The sequence below is a fragment of the Musca domestica genome, unplaced genomic scaffold (assembly GCF_030504385.1).
Source record: "Musca domestica strain aabys unplaced genomic scaffold, Musca_domestica.polishedcontigs.V.1.1 31, whole genome shotgun sequence".
In the NCBI taxonomy this organism is placed as follows: domain Eukaryota; kingdom Metazoa; phylum Arthropoda; class Insecta; order Diptera; family Muscidae; genus Musca; species Musca domestica.
The window spans coordinates 8,221,309-8,235,929 of NW_026712309.1; the positions used below are offsets into that span (position 1 = coordinate 8,221,309).

The 14,621-nt window shown below is 34.1% G+C and overlaps 1 long non-coding RNA gene across 1 annotated transcript; it reads left to right on the top strand.

Annotated features, from left to right (window-relative positions):
• The first annotated feature begins 577 nt into the window (after window positions 1-577).
• Window positions 578-8,234, top strand: LOC109614532 (uncharacterized). The gene is made up of 3 exons (XR_009342667.1): window positions 578-658; window positions 757-879; window positions 7,602-8,234. It is a non-coding gene; the product is annotated as an uncharacterized LOC109614532 (long non-coding RNA).
• Window positions 8,235-14,621: the final 6,387 nt, after the last annotated feature.

Here is a 14,621-nt window from a genome sequence, read left to right on the forward strand (position 1 = left end):
CAAAGAGGTTGTATAAAAAGTTGTATCGTTTGTGGCCGAAGCATACAACTTGACAACCCTCTAGGTTGTACCAACGGTTGTATCGTGTGTGTCTTGCATTAAATTTGAAAATTGACTTTTGAAATGTACAAAGTAACGTTTTATTTTGTGTAATTTTTTCATTTTGACTTACCATTTTCGAATCTACATTTGTAGTGTTTTTTTTTCTTTTTGAATTTTAATATGATGTGTAGTATTTTTCGGTTGGATGTATCGACAACGGACTAAACTGTTATTTATAGATTTTATGTCTTTATTGGGTAAGTGGAACTATACGCATTATTCAGAAGATGATAAGATATGAAAAAATATATTTTATCGTGTTCAAACGGTTTTTTGAATTTGACTAACATTTTTGACGATTTTTCGAAAATGAAAATTGCGGGCGGGTTACATGGAATTGTGGTACCGAATTTTGTAGTGGCGAACTGAGTAGATGATGTCGAAATAATTTAGCGCAGTCACACCTCAGTTAAAGAATAATTACTATTTTAAAATCGCTAAGAAATGACTTATATAGAGAATATTTCATTGCAAAACATTCTTAAATTAAGAATTAAGAAAAACATTTCAAAGGAATCGGATTTTAAAATAATAGTCCATTCTATTGGCGGACTTGGTAAGTATCTTTAAAAATTTGCTGTAACAAATCAAGAATCATGTACGATTTTTTTCAATTTGACTTATCATATTCATTGCGAACAAAATAAATAATAGTTACTATGCTTATAAGTCACGAACGGCTGGTCTGGTTTTTACAATTCACACTATTTCGGAATGGTCTCGTGGCCGGGAAAGGATAAAATCAAAAATATCACTTAAAAATACGCTAAGAAAAATGTGAGTTAAAATTTTTTGTGATGTATATTTTGTAATTTTTCATAATTCTAAATATCGCATGAAAAAAATCAATTTGACATGTTTATTGAAGTTTAATTATACCCTACACCACATAGTGGTAAGGGTATTATGTCTTTGTGCATTTGTTTGTAACAGGCAAAAGGAAACGAGATAGACCCATAGTTCCTTTTGATGATCTGCATAGAATCACTTTCTGAGTTGATTTATGCATGTCAGTCCGTCTGTCCGTCCGTCCGTCTGTCCATGTATTCTTGTGAACAAAATGCAGGTCGCATTTATTATCCGATTGAGATGAAATTTTGCAAACAACATTTGTTTGGCCCAAGGACGAACCCTATTGAAATTGGAGATAATCGGTCAAAATTTAGATATAGCTCCCATATATATCTTCGTCCGATTTGCCTTTTATTGTGCACCAAACGTGTAATATCAGCCCGAATAGTATGGAATTTTGCACATACAACCAAATTAGGCCTGAAAATAAGTATGCCAAATTTTATCGAAATCGGTTCAGATATAGCTATAGCTCCCATATATATTGTTCATCCGATTTGTTATTTTTGTCCTCCGCAGCCATAATATGCACTCTGTAACAACAATATTTGGGGAAATATATCAAATGCAGCTCAGAAATACATTTGCTAAATGTTATCGAGATCGGTTCAGATTTGGATATAGCTCCCACATATAACTTCGTCCGATTTACCTTTTATTGTGCACCAAATGTCTAATATTTGCCCAAACGGGATGAAATTTGGCACTTACGACCGAATTGAGTCCAGAAGCTACTATGTCAAATTTGGTGAAGATCGGTTAAGATATAGCTATAGCTCCCATATATATTGTTCATCCGATTTCTAGTATTTGTTACCCACAGCCGTAATATGCACTCTGTAACAACGATATTTCAGGAAATATATCATATACAGCTCAGAAATATATTTGCAAAATTTTTTCGAGATCGGTTCAGATTTGGATATTGCTCCCATATATATCTTTATCTGATTTTAAATTAATTTTGCACCAAATGGGCAATACAAGTCCGAATTTAAAAGATACAAATGCTTCGGCATATTTGGTCCTTTGAGCTTTAAATTATAATTATAATCATAGCGTGTATGATTGAATCCTCCCATAAAAACTTTTAATTGTTACGTGGAGCTCTACTAAATTAGCAAAGTGGTGTAGGGTATCATAAAGTCGGCCCCGCCCGACTTTAGGACTTTCTTTACTGGTTTTTTTGTTTGAATTCTGAATTTATGGTAAAGAACATGAGATTAGCGCACAATACGTTGCTAAACTGTAATATTTCGAAACAAACAAAAAATGGCCGATAGATCTGTGTAGGGGTCATATCAAAATCAATCATCATATCAAACTTTTTAGGGCCCATTATATATAGCCCTAACCATACACAAAGGGCCTCAAATATTTTTCTCCAAACTTCGCACAATTTGTGATAGAAAAGAGAAAAATCAAAAAAAAAAAAAAAAAAACGAAAATCGGGGAAAAAACGAGAAAAAAATTCAATGGAATAGAATTTCAAAATGATAGCCCGTTTAGAATTGTCTCCTGGAAGAAAAGGATACAATCCTTTTTTAATTCTGAAAAAGAAATGGGATGGATGTCAATGAATTTCAGAATATAAAGGGTTACTGCAATATGCGGACTTAACAAAATAGTAAATCAAATTGGAACTTTAGTAAGAAAAGTATAGTATAGAAAAGTATTATCCTATACCCTACTTTAAATCGCAGGTACCGGTATACGGGGGACTATGCGCAATAGGGAGTAATTACGCTGTGCAACAGCCAATAAAGGGGTTGACATATTCTTAAAGAATAGTATTCTGTTAGTAGATCAAAATACCTAATGAGGTTTACTTTCCCAAACTTTTTTATGGCCCACTATATAGCCGTAGTCGTACCAAAGGGCCTCAATATGTGGCTCTATGTTTCGCAACATTTAAGATAGAGCATTCAAATTTGATACATGCTTATGGTTATGAATTTGTACAAAGTATGGATGATATCGGTCAACGTTTTGGTATAGCCTCCACATAAGGGTTTATCCCGATATCAAGTATATTTTATATGTTAGCCACATTTTTCATGCATTTACATTTCACATTTCTCCGCAAATATTAATGATTTGAGTTCTTAGTAAGAAAAAATTATCCTCCCAAAAATTATCAATATACGTTTTGGTATGGCCGTCATATCAAGGTGTCCCCTGGTTTAATCTATTCCCGGGGTCTTGGCCACATTTTTCAATTGATTTGGCCCTTATTTGGCATCTTGGTTTCTAAGGACGTAGAAAACCACTTCGAAGAAAATGTTCAATGTAGGCCAATGATTCGGAATAGCGCGCATTAAAGTTAACTCTTGATGTTAACTATTTCGAACAAATTTGCAATCGATTTGGCTACAAACTTGAAATACCGAATAATTTTAAAAATACAGAATAATCTTAACAAAGGTATACATTTTGGTATAGTCCCCAAATTACTTTACCTCCTAGGTTCACTAATATGAGCCAGATCTGTGAATTAATCTACTAAAAAAAAGTAATCATTAAAGACTAAAACTACGGGCCGGTAACGCGGACCGGGCCAGCTAGTAAATTATAAATAAACTGGTAAATTTGTGAATTTGAAAATGAGAATTTGCCAAATATGTAGAAAAAAGGAGGTTTCCGGAGGGGGTATATTTTGAGGCAGAATGCAGTAATGTTTGTCAGGTTGAATTTAAAGCAACGTCTTCTGTATTCTCTGAACATATCGACGTTGCTCATGTGGTGAAATCTGGGAAGAGATTTAGACTGCTGCCTATAGCTATACCACAAATGGAACTTCCGTTTCAGGACAGTTGAAATCGATCTAGAGGTCTCTGTCCGTCCATCCATTTCACGTACACGATAACTCTCGAAGGAAGCCCCTGATTTGGCTTAGAAAGCTTAGATAGAGTTCGTAGATGAGCGGTATTGGTCTAATCCTACTGGTAGCTATCTCAAAAAAGGTCTACAATTTCAAAGAAAATAATTTACTGTTGCAAAATGGTCAGGCTTTATCCCTTTTTTGTTGATTTTATAAAAACAACGTTTGTTTATTAGTGGAGAACGATGGTAATGTTTACCAGGGGGTAAGGCAGGGAATACCTAGGTTTCGGAAAGAGCCACCAATCCTCATCAGTTCCCTTGTTTTTTGTCTGGGATATTCTCCCCAGAAGTTATTTTAAAAATAACTTCTATGACAAAAAGCATTTTTTACCCAAGTGACGAGATCGTAAGCTCAATAGAAGAGGAACCAAAGAATTAAATAAAACTAAAATTCTTTTGGAAAGTCTTCTAAATCTTACAACCGCACTTATAAACATTTACATCTTTCTCCACTTGTTATGCTTTCGTTCAACCTGAACGAAGTAGAATAACCATGTAAGTTGGTTTTGTCTGTTACAACAAAAACCCCTTCGTCGACCGTGACTTGTCTATTAATAGAACAGTGTGGCTTGTTTGTTCGGGATACCGTAGTATTTTGTTGTTGCAAAATGGTCAGGCTTTATCCCTTTTTTGTTGATTTTATAAAAACAACGTTTGTTTATTAGTGGAGAACGATGGTAATGTTTACCAGGGGGTAAGGCAGGGAATACCTAGGTTTCGGAAAGAGCCACCAATCCTCATCAGTTCCCTTGTTTTTTGTCTGGGATATTCTCCCCAGAAGTTATTTTAAAAATAACTTCTTTGACAAAAAGCATTTTTTACCCAAGTGACGAGATCGTAAGCTCAATAGAAGAGGAACCAAAGAATTAAATAAAACTAAAATTCTTTTGGAAAGTCTTCTAAATCTTACAACCGCACTTATAAACATTTACATCTTTCTCCACTTGTTATGCTTTCGTTCAACCTGAACGAAGTAGAATAACCATGTAAGTTGGTTTTGTCTGTTACAACAAAAACCCCTTCGTCGACCGTGACTTGTCTATTAATAGAACAGTGTGGCTTGTTTGTTCGGGATACCGTAGTATTTTGTTGTTGCAAAATGGTCAGGCTTTATCCCTTTTTTGTTGTTTTTATAAAAACAACGTTTGTTTATTAGTGGAGAACGATGGTAATGTTTACCAGGGGGTAAGGCAGGGAATACCTAGGTTTCGGAAAGAGCCACCAATCCTCATCAGTTCCCTTGTTTTTTGTCTGGGATATTCTCCCCAGAAGTTATTTTAAAAATAACTTCTTTGACAAAAAGCATTTTTTACCCAAGTGACGAGATCGTAAGCTCAATAGAAGAGGAACCAAAGAATTAAATAAAACTAAAATTCTTTTGGAAAGTCTTCTAAATCTTACAACCGCACTTATAAACATTTACATCTTTCTCCACTTGTTATGCTTTCGTTCAACCTGAACGAAGTAGAATAACCATGTAAGTTGGTTTTGTCTGTTACAACAAAAACCCCTTCGTCGACCGTGCCTTGTCTATTAATAGAACAGTGTGGCTTGTTTGTTCGGGATACCGTAGTATTTTGTTGTTGCAAAATGGTCAGGCTTTATCCCTTTTTTGTTGTTTTTATAAAAACAACGTTTGTTTATTACCATCGTTCTCCAAACAAATTTGCCGTGATTATTAGATGTCAGGGCGAAACAAGTTTTTTCGCCTAGAAAAAAAAAAAAATACAGCTCTGTCTGTTAAATTTAATGTCAATTTTTGTTTTTTTTTTCTAGGCGAAAAAACTTGTTTTGCCCTGACATCTAATAATCACGGCAAATTTGTTAATTGCCAACAAATGAAAACAAAACCAAGAGGAAAACATCATGTATCAGAAAGTCGACTTTTGTGTGGGAGGTATGATTATTATGCATTGTATGATAGATAAATTCTTCAAAATTTTGACCCTCTGTTGGGGAGGTACTTGAGAGAGTAGACTGATATGATCCTAGCACTGATATAGAGAGTTTGAACAAAATTGGATGATCTGTCTTTGTTGTATAAGGTAAATTATTTTCTTTGAAATTGTTGACCTTTTTTGAAGTAGGTACCAGTAGAATTGGACCAATACTGCTCATCAACGAACCCGATCTAAGTTTTCTAAGCCAAATCGGGGGCTCCCTTCGGCAAGACATCTCTACGCGTTTTTGCCGTACCAAATTTTATACCTATCAATTATTCATACAGTTTGAGATAAAAAAATTGCAACAAAGTCAAACGCCATACTTTTTTATACCCTCCACCATACTATGGAGGGTATATTAACTTTGTCATTCCGTTTGTAACTCCTCGAAATACTCATGTCAGACCCAACAAAGTATATATATTCTTGATCAGCGTAAAATTCTAAGTCGATTTAGCGTTGTCCGTCTGTCTGTTGTAATCACGCTATCTTTCGAATTAATTGAGATAGATGGCTAAAATTTTGCACACATGTTATTTTTCCAGTAGGCAGGTTAAGTTCGTAAATGGGCCATGAAGGTCCACGTTTTCATATAGCCCCCATTTAACGGTACCTCTCTACATTCGGTATTTTGATGATTTTAGTGACATTATACACGGGAATTGTTTCAAATTTGGTATTTGAAGTTCAAAATGGATACTACACCCTAAAACGGAAAATTGTCTGTGCAGGTCCACGTCTTCGTATAGCCCCCATAAACGGTACTTCCCGATATTCGGTATTTTGATGATTTTAGCGACATTATTCACGGGAAATTCAAATTTGGTATTTGAAGTTCAAAATGGATACTACACCCTAAAACGGAAAATTGTCTGTGCAGGTCCACGTCTTCATATAGCCCCCATATAACGGTACCTCCCAATATTCGGTATTTTGATGATTTTAGCGACATTATTCACCGGAATTGTTTCAAAATTGGTATTTGAAGTTCGTTATGGGAACTTCAGTCTGTGACAGAAAATTGTCTGTGCGGGTCCAGGTCTTCGTATAGGCCCCATATATCAGTACCTCCCTATATTCGGTATTTTGACGATTTTAGGTACAATACCCACCGAAATTGTTTGAGATGTGGTATTTGAAGTTCGTAATGGATGCTACAGCCTGTGACAGAAAATTGTCTATGCTGGTCCAGGTCTTCGCACAGCTCCAATATAACGGCACCTCCTTATATACGATATTTTGATGATTTTAGCTACATTATTCACCGTTTATTTCAAGTTTCGAATTTGAATATGGTAATGGCGTATGACAAACAATGCCTATGTATGTCCACGTCGTATACACCCCGTTGCGGAGTAGAAATGAAGCGAGAAACCTCATTTTGTAACCATTCTTGGGTGGCGCGTGCTAAAATGGATGGTGCTGAGACCTGTTGGAATGTCCAAGGTCTGCAGCCAAAATGTTTGTGCGCCCAAGGCTTTCATACGCCCTCTAGAATATTATCGCGATAACATTCTCTTCCAGATTTCACCACATCAGCAACGTCGAAGTGTTCAGAGCATACAGAAGACGTTGCTTTAATTTCTAACTGGCAAACTTTACTCCATTCTGCCTTCGACACTTCATCCTTTTGAACCGAAAAAGTGTACCCCTTCCTGGAACCTCCTTCTTTCTGCATATTTGGGAAATTCTCATTTTCAAATTTAAAAATTTTTCTGTTTATTTATTATTTATATAGATTTGTTTTCGAACTGCTTTAATAATTTAAATTATTTCGATTTTTTTGACAACAACGTAATAATTTTGTTTTTGTTTTCATAGGGCGAATTCAAAATATATTTTGACAGAAAACTTGGTCGTCAGATGGTCTTACTGGCCGACCTTATATAGGCCTTGGGCCATGGTACCATGGTCGGAACTTGATATGTCAAAATTGTAAGCAAGGCGAATTTACTTGACACATAAAATTTGAGTCAAATTGTTTTGCACCAATCAGAACATTTCATTTTGAAACATTGAGTAATTTTGCTGTGTTATTATTTACTTTTAAAAAATATATTTTTTTGCAAGGAAATTTTGTTTAAAAGCAAACAAAAAGTCGAAGACCCGAAATAAGGCAAGAAACCAAGAAACAATCCCTAAAAATGAGTATAAATTGCAATAACTGCTACTCCAAATAATTGATTTTCTGTGGATGTATAAAAAATCTATATTCGTTCAACACACCAATCCTTCAACACATCGATTTTTAAAGAAAATTTCCGGTTCCCGAATTATGGATTTTTGAAGAACATTCTGGGCTTTTTTTAGAAAGCATATTTGCATATCTCATATTGGAATTTTTTGATTTTTTTAGACCTAAATTATTTATTATTATTTTTGAAATGAGAAACATTTTTTTATCTCAAAGTCTTAAAGCATTACTCTATCAATAAAAGTGCATGCCAAATATTACACCGGATCTTTCTATCCCAAATTGGGTTGTATGAGTGTAAAATTTGGAAAATGGAAAAAGTCTTTTAAAAGAATTTATTTTTGGGCAATTTCAAAACTATTCTTCTCTAATTCAGAAGCTATGAAATGTTAAATACTCTAAATCGTTTACCAGTCAACAATTTCGACAACAGATTTTGGAGTAGGGACCCTTCTTCCTGCCTTGGATGCATAAAAATACTACTCCTCCATTATCATTTATTTTTCAGACCAATCAACATCTCATATTTATCACAAATCAGTTTTTAGTTCAGTTCTGTCGGATTTTCGGCAGATATATGTTCTCAGAATTTGACCATTTATTTACGTTTACATTTGAAGGACGTATCATAAAAAAATTAAATAATTCCAAGTTTTCACTAAATCTAATATTGATACTTTGAAAAGAAATAAAGAATAAAATCAAATTTTATGAGAATAATGATTATTCAATATTTGACCCTTTGTATGACACGTTCCAGATCTAATGTTCATTTATGAACTGATTAAGAACTTATGGAAGAAAATAGACTATTATCTGGGTGAATCATTTTTACTTTGAGGGATAGGGAAGAAATCTTAGAAGTGGTGAATAGACATATGCATGAACTAAAGGAAGGATTGGTCTTTGCTTGTTCTCTAATATACGTCTGTTTACAAACACAACACAACACCTCATAATCTAGGTGTGTCTGGTTGCCCCAAAATTTGTAACAATTGTTGCAAGTTGTTACTGAAAGTCGTCTGCTAACACGAAAGATCTGCAAAAGAGAGCGATTTGACAGAACAATTTTGACAGTTCTTTCACTGAGAGTTTGTAAATTTTAGCTGGACAAATTTCTTCTCTTCTTCATATATAAAACTCTTCTTCCCGAGTTTTATATATGGACAAGCGATTTAAAAACATATATATTAGACATCGCAAACGTAATCGTTTGTTTTTTTTTGCCATTTTTAATTTATTCATGATAAATCGCTGTTTAACTGATTTAACTCTATAGTAATACTAGTGTCAAATTCGATATGACGTTTTATGATTTTATTCCATTTCTTGATATACAATAGGTATCCACTTTTTTCATATAAAATGTCAATGCAGTAAATAATGCTGTTATATTCTACAAAACGCCAACGGCGATGGTGCGGAAAGGAACAGCGACACCATATTAAGTAATATATTTGTATACATGGTACAATAAGGAGGTAGAATAAATACGTAAAACTAGAGAAATACAGCCCTGAGGCTATGCCCGCTTCCTGTCAGAATTACTCAAAATTATATGCAACAAAATTATATTAGTATTATTTGATTATTCTTAAAATGAGCCAAATAGCGCAAAAGATGAATAAAATGTCTAGATGTTACCTCACAAATATATACAAAGTGTTCAATCTTTCAATTCCATGGTAAATCTTGTTAATATCATTAATGTGCGCCCCACAAACTAAGTTTCTTCAAATCATTGATTTTAAAAAATATTTTGTTTTTATTTTTCAAAACAGTAAATACATACAAAACAATTAAAACAACATTAAGTTCGGCCGGGCCAAACTTTTAATACCCTCCACCTTAGGGTAAAGGAAACATTAGAAGAAATGTGGCAAAAACCATTAAAATGCCGAATATCGGGAGGTACCGTTATATCGGGGCTATACCACATCGTGGACCTACACATGCAATGCTTCGCCAACGGAGCTAGGACCCATGGCCTACAAATACCAATTTTCAGACAAATATGTGAAAAAATATGGCAAAAATCATCAAATTACCGAATATCGGGAGGTACCGTTATATTGGGGCTATACCAAAACGTGGACTTATAATTACAATGACTCGCCACACGAACTGGGGCCCATTATGATCTACAACTACCAATTTTCAGAGAAATTCGTGAAAAAATGTGTCAAAAATCATCAAAATGCCGAATATTGGGAGGTACCGTTATATGGGGACTATACCAAAACGTGGACCTATACATACAATGTTTCGCCACACGAACTAGGACCCATTATGACCCACAAAAACTAATGTTTAGACAAATCAGTGAAAAAATGAGGCAAAAACCAACCAAAAAACCGAATAACGGGAGGTACCGTTATATGGGGGCTATACCAAAACGTGGACCTATACATGCAATGTTTTGCCACACGTACAGGGACCCGTTATGACCTACAAATACCAATTTTCAGACAATCCGTGAAAAATGTGGCACAAATCATCAAAATACCGAATATCGGGACGTACCGTTATATGGGGACTATACCACAACGCGGACCGATATATCTCATTTTCAATACCAACCATCCTAGACACAATACAAATTGCTCTGCTAAATTTTGTGGGCTGTATCGTGATTTCAACAGACAGACGGACAGACAGACGGACAACGTTAAATCGACTTAGAATTTAATGCTGATTATGAATATATATACTTTATGGGGTCTACGACGAATATTTAAAGATGTTACAAACGGAATGGCAAAAAAATTGGCATAAGTCGGGCACACTTAGAAAAAAATTGTAATCAGCTGCTAGCTCTACCTTATCCACAGTAGAAGAATACAGGTAGTTGCGTCGACACAGCTGCTGGGACAATGAACTGTCAAACTAAATTTGAAATTGAAACATTTGAATGAAAAGTTATTCAAATTCGTAAAAAATTTTGAAAAATTAATACCATAACCATGGCTCAATAAGAAAGGTTGCTCAACTTCAAAGAAACTAAAAATATTCAACTCTATGCTAGAGTTATAGTGTCAAATAGACTTTTAAATATCCAATAGTAGGCTTTGTTTATTTTTAATTTTTTTAACCAAATTCTTACATTGGGAAAAACCCGCGTAATAAGAATGGAATTTCGAGGTTATTCCTCGAGATGGAATCTAAAATAGTGGGACAATACAGTTTTATCACAAAATTGTACAATTTGTTACCCATTCAGGTCGAAAATTTGCATTTATTTTGAAACCAAATGTGAAATAATTTAAAATTATTGTATTTTTTATTCAAAACAGTACACACATTATGTGTTGCCAGTATTTTTCTGTTTCTCGTCCCCAAAATCAAAAAACGTTTTCCCCAAATCTCCTCAAATTTGATTCAATTTCCTCAAAAAATCCCCAAGCATTTAACAAAAAACGAACAGAGTAAATTTATTTGAAAAAATATTTGTACATAGAATTCAATTCGTAGACTAGTTTATCTTGCATATTATATATATATAAAATAACATTAAAATAGAAAATAACAAATAAATAAAACATTTTAATTTCATGACTATAGTTTTCAAAGTTGCAATGCAACCACGTCAAAAACTTCAAATTCCAAACCGTCGGCATTTTCAGTCTCATTTGGTTTGTATAAACTCTTATAACTAAAAAGCTTTAACATTTCTTTGGTAGGCTCAATATTTTTGCAGAAAATGGAATTATTTGAAAATTGAGTATTTATTATCAAAAGAGCTTCCAACAAATCATACTGCATTTTATTTCTAAGTTTGGTTTTCACTGAGTTCATAACTGAAAAATTCGTTCTACACATGCATTACTGGTTGGCACCTTCTATGTAAAACAATCATGCAACTTTTAGCGCTTTCAATGCAAATATCAATGTAACTGTTCTACAATGTACCTTTTTTGACATCACTGCAACCGAGACCTTTTTTCCAAATCGCAATGTGCGTGTGTTATAGGCAAACGCAAAGTATGGAAAGATATAACTAGAGTTGTGTTCCAGAACCTACAAATTAGTACTAATTTGTACTAATTCTGCCACAACGCGTTCCCGTACTCCAAAAACTAGCAAAACTTGTAGTTCTCTCGAGAAAGAAATGGCGCTGAGTGGTGCACATTTCTGCTTGTTTTAGCTACATGAATTTGGCCGAGCAGAAATGTGCATATTGTAAATTTTACATTTAATTGGCAGCGCTAACAAGGTTGAAAAATGTATTGATACATTTCAAAGTTCGCGTATCGCAACAAAAATAAAGAAAATCATCAACTTAAAAGTTAAAGGAAAAACTAATATTTGTCGTGCAAAAAACAAAAAGAGAAAATATGGAGCAACTGATGTATTCACTTTTGGATGATTCCAGCAGTGAAGAGGACTGGCTGAATGAGGAATCAGATTATTAATTATTATTATAGATTATTAATTTTAACTTATCGTCTTCAATACTCATTTTTTTAAATTTTGGCGTCCTTTTCTTTACTTTTGGAATCTTGAATTTTGATATTTTATCGCATTTCTGCTAATGTTCCGTTCCCTTATTTTTTGAGCACACCTAAATGAGAATGACCTTTCGAACTGTTCTCTCTTCTGCTAGTTTTACCATAGACAAATGAAGATATAGACAACGAAAAGTTAGTTTTGTATTTTTATCCAGGTGGCTCTCATCATGTTTTGCATAGTCAACATGCTGATTTACGCGTTCAACCCACTCGACTTCGAAAACACATTTTATCGTTTTTCAAGAATTTCACTTGATCATTCCGGAATTTTTTGATGTCATCACGTACTTTCCCATTTCTTTTATTATGGAACAATTTTTAACTGACAAATATCCTACAGTTTTTGTTATTTTTAACGTTCTAGAATTGAGTGACTTCAATATTCTCACTCAAACCCCTGAAACGATATAGACGACATCTGCTGATTCGATTTTTTTCGAAGATAAGCGGTGAGAGCATTTCGTTGTCTATATCTTCATTTGTCTGTGGTTTTACTACTAAAAAAGTACTGGAACACAACTTAGATAGCAAATCCATTTGTGTGGTTAGTGGGGAACGTATTTTATCGATGCGTTCGCATATGTAACATAAATGTAAATATCAAAATACGTAAAGTAGTTAGAATTTTTATTGCAAAAAAATCCTCAAAAAATCCTCAAAATTTTTAAAAAGATCACCACTAAATCCTTAAGCCCCCAACTTGAATTTTTCGTCCCCAATTTGAAAAAATAACCCCTTTTTGGGGAAAATTCCTCAATACTGGAAACACTACACATATATACACAAAATGTGTACATGTTTTGACATAATAAGGACACCAAAAGAAAAAAATATTTGGGGGGTAGCTTTGTTCTACCTTCTGTTATTATGCCATGATCATAACAATCTCCGATTGGCGTCGTATAAGAAAACATATAAAATCTACTTATTTTTGAAAATAACATCGCAAAACATTTGACATATCAATGGTCTTAAGCGTTGATGCATCTACCTTCTTCTACCATGACCTTATCTTTTTATTGTACCATGCTCGTAAATTTCATGTTTCCTAAAATTGCAAAATGTAGAATGCTTTATTTTTTACATTTTTTGACATATAACCCTGACACTTGTATTACGCACAAAAACAAATTTGTAGGTGGTTCTTGTTACGTTTGTTGTACACCTACACTTGCTGTTACCTGTATCTATCATGGGCCAACGGTACCTCCCTATATACGGAATTTGATTATTTTAGCTACATTATTCACCGTTTATTTCAAGTTTCGAATTTGAATATGGTAATGGCTTATGACAAACAATGCCTATGTCTATATACGACGTGGACCTACATAGGCATTGTTTGTCATACGCCATTGCCATATTCAAATTCGAAACTTGAAATAAACGGTGAATAATGTAGCTAAAATCATCAAAATATCGTATATAAGGAGGTGCCGTTATATTGGAGCTGTGCAAAGACCTGGACCAGCATAGACAATTTTCTGTCACAGGCTGTAGCATCCATTACGAACTTCAAATACCACATCTCAAACAATTTCGGTGGGTATTGTACCTAAAATCGTCAAAATATCGAATATAGGGAGGTACTGATATACAGTGGTGGTCATACAATTAGAAACGCTGTTTCTACATCGGTTTTTTATATCAACACGACTCCCATATAATAAAAATCAAGCAAATATGCACCAAATATTATAAATCGCTTTCCGTACTATATCATCTGGGTATAGTTTCAAACTTAGACTTATTCCTGAACAGGCCTAACTACATTTTTTCATTGAACCCAAAAATTCACTGGTCATATAATTAGAAACGATAACAAAAATTAAACTTTATTCCAAATTTGACCGAAAATGTAATAAAATAAAATTAAAATACAAAAATAATTAAAACTAAGCTTAATACTTCGTTGGGTAACCTTTATTTTTTATCACATCGGACAATCTCCGTGGTAAACTTTCAACCAAAGTCCGGCATTGTGAAATTGGTATCGACTCCCAAACTTCTTTTATATTTTGAAAGTGTTCTCTTCATTCTCTCGACATCTCCCCATAGGTTTTCGATTGGGTTCAGGTCCGGACTTTGTGGTGGCCAAGACAAAACCGCGGTATTCGTATCCATAAACCATTGCTTGAC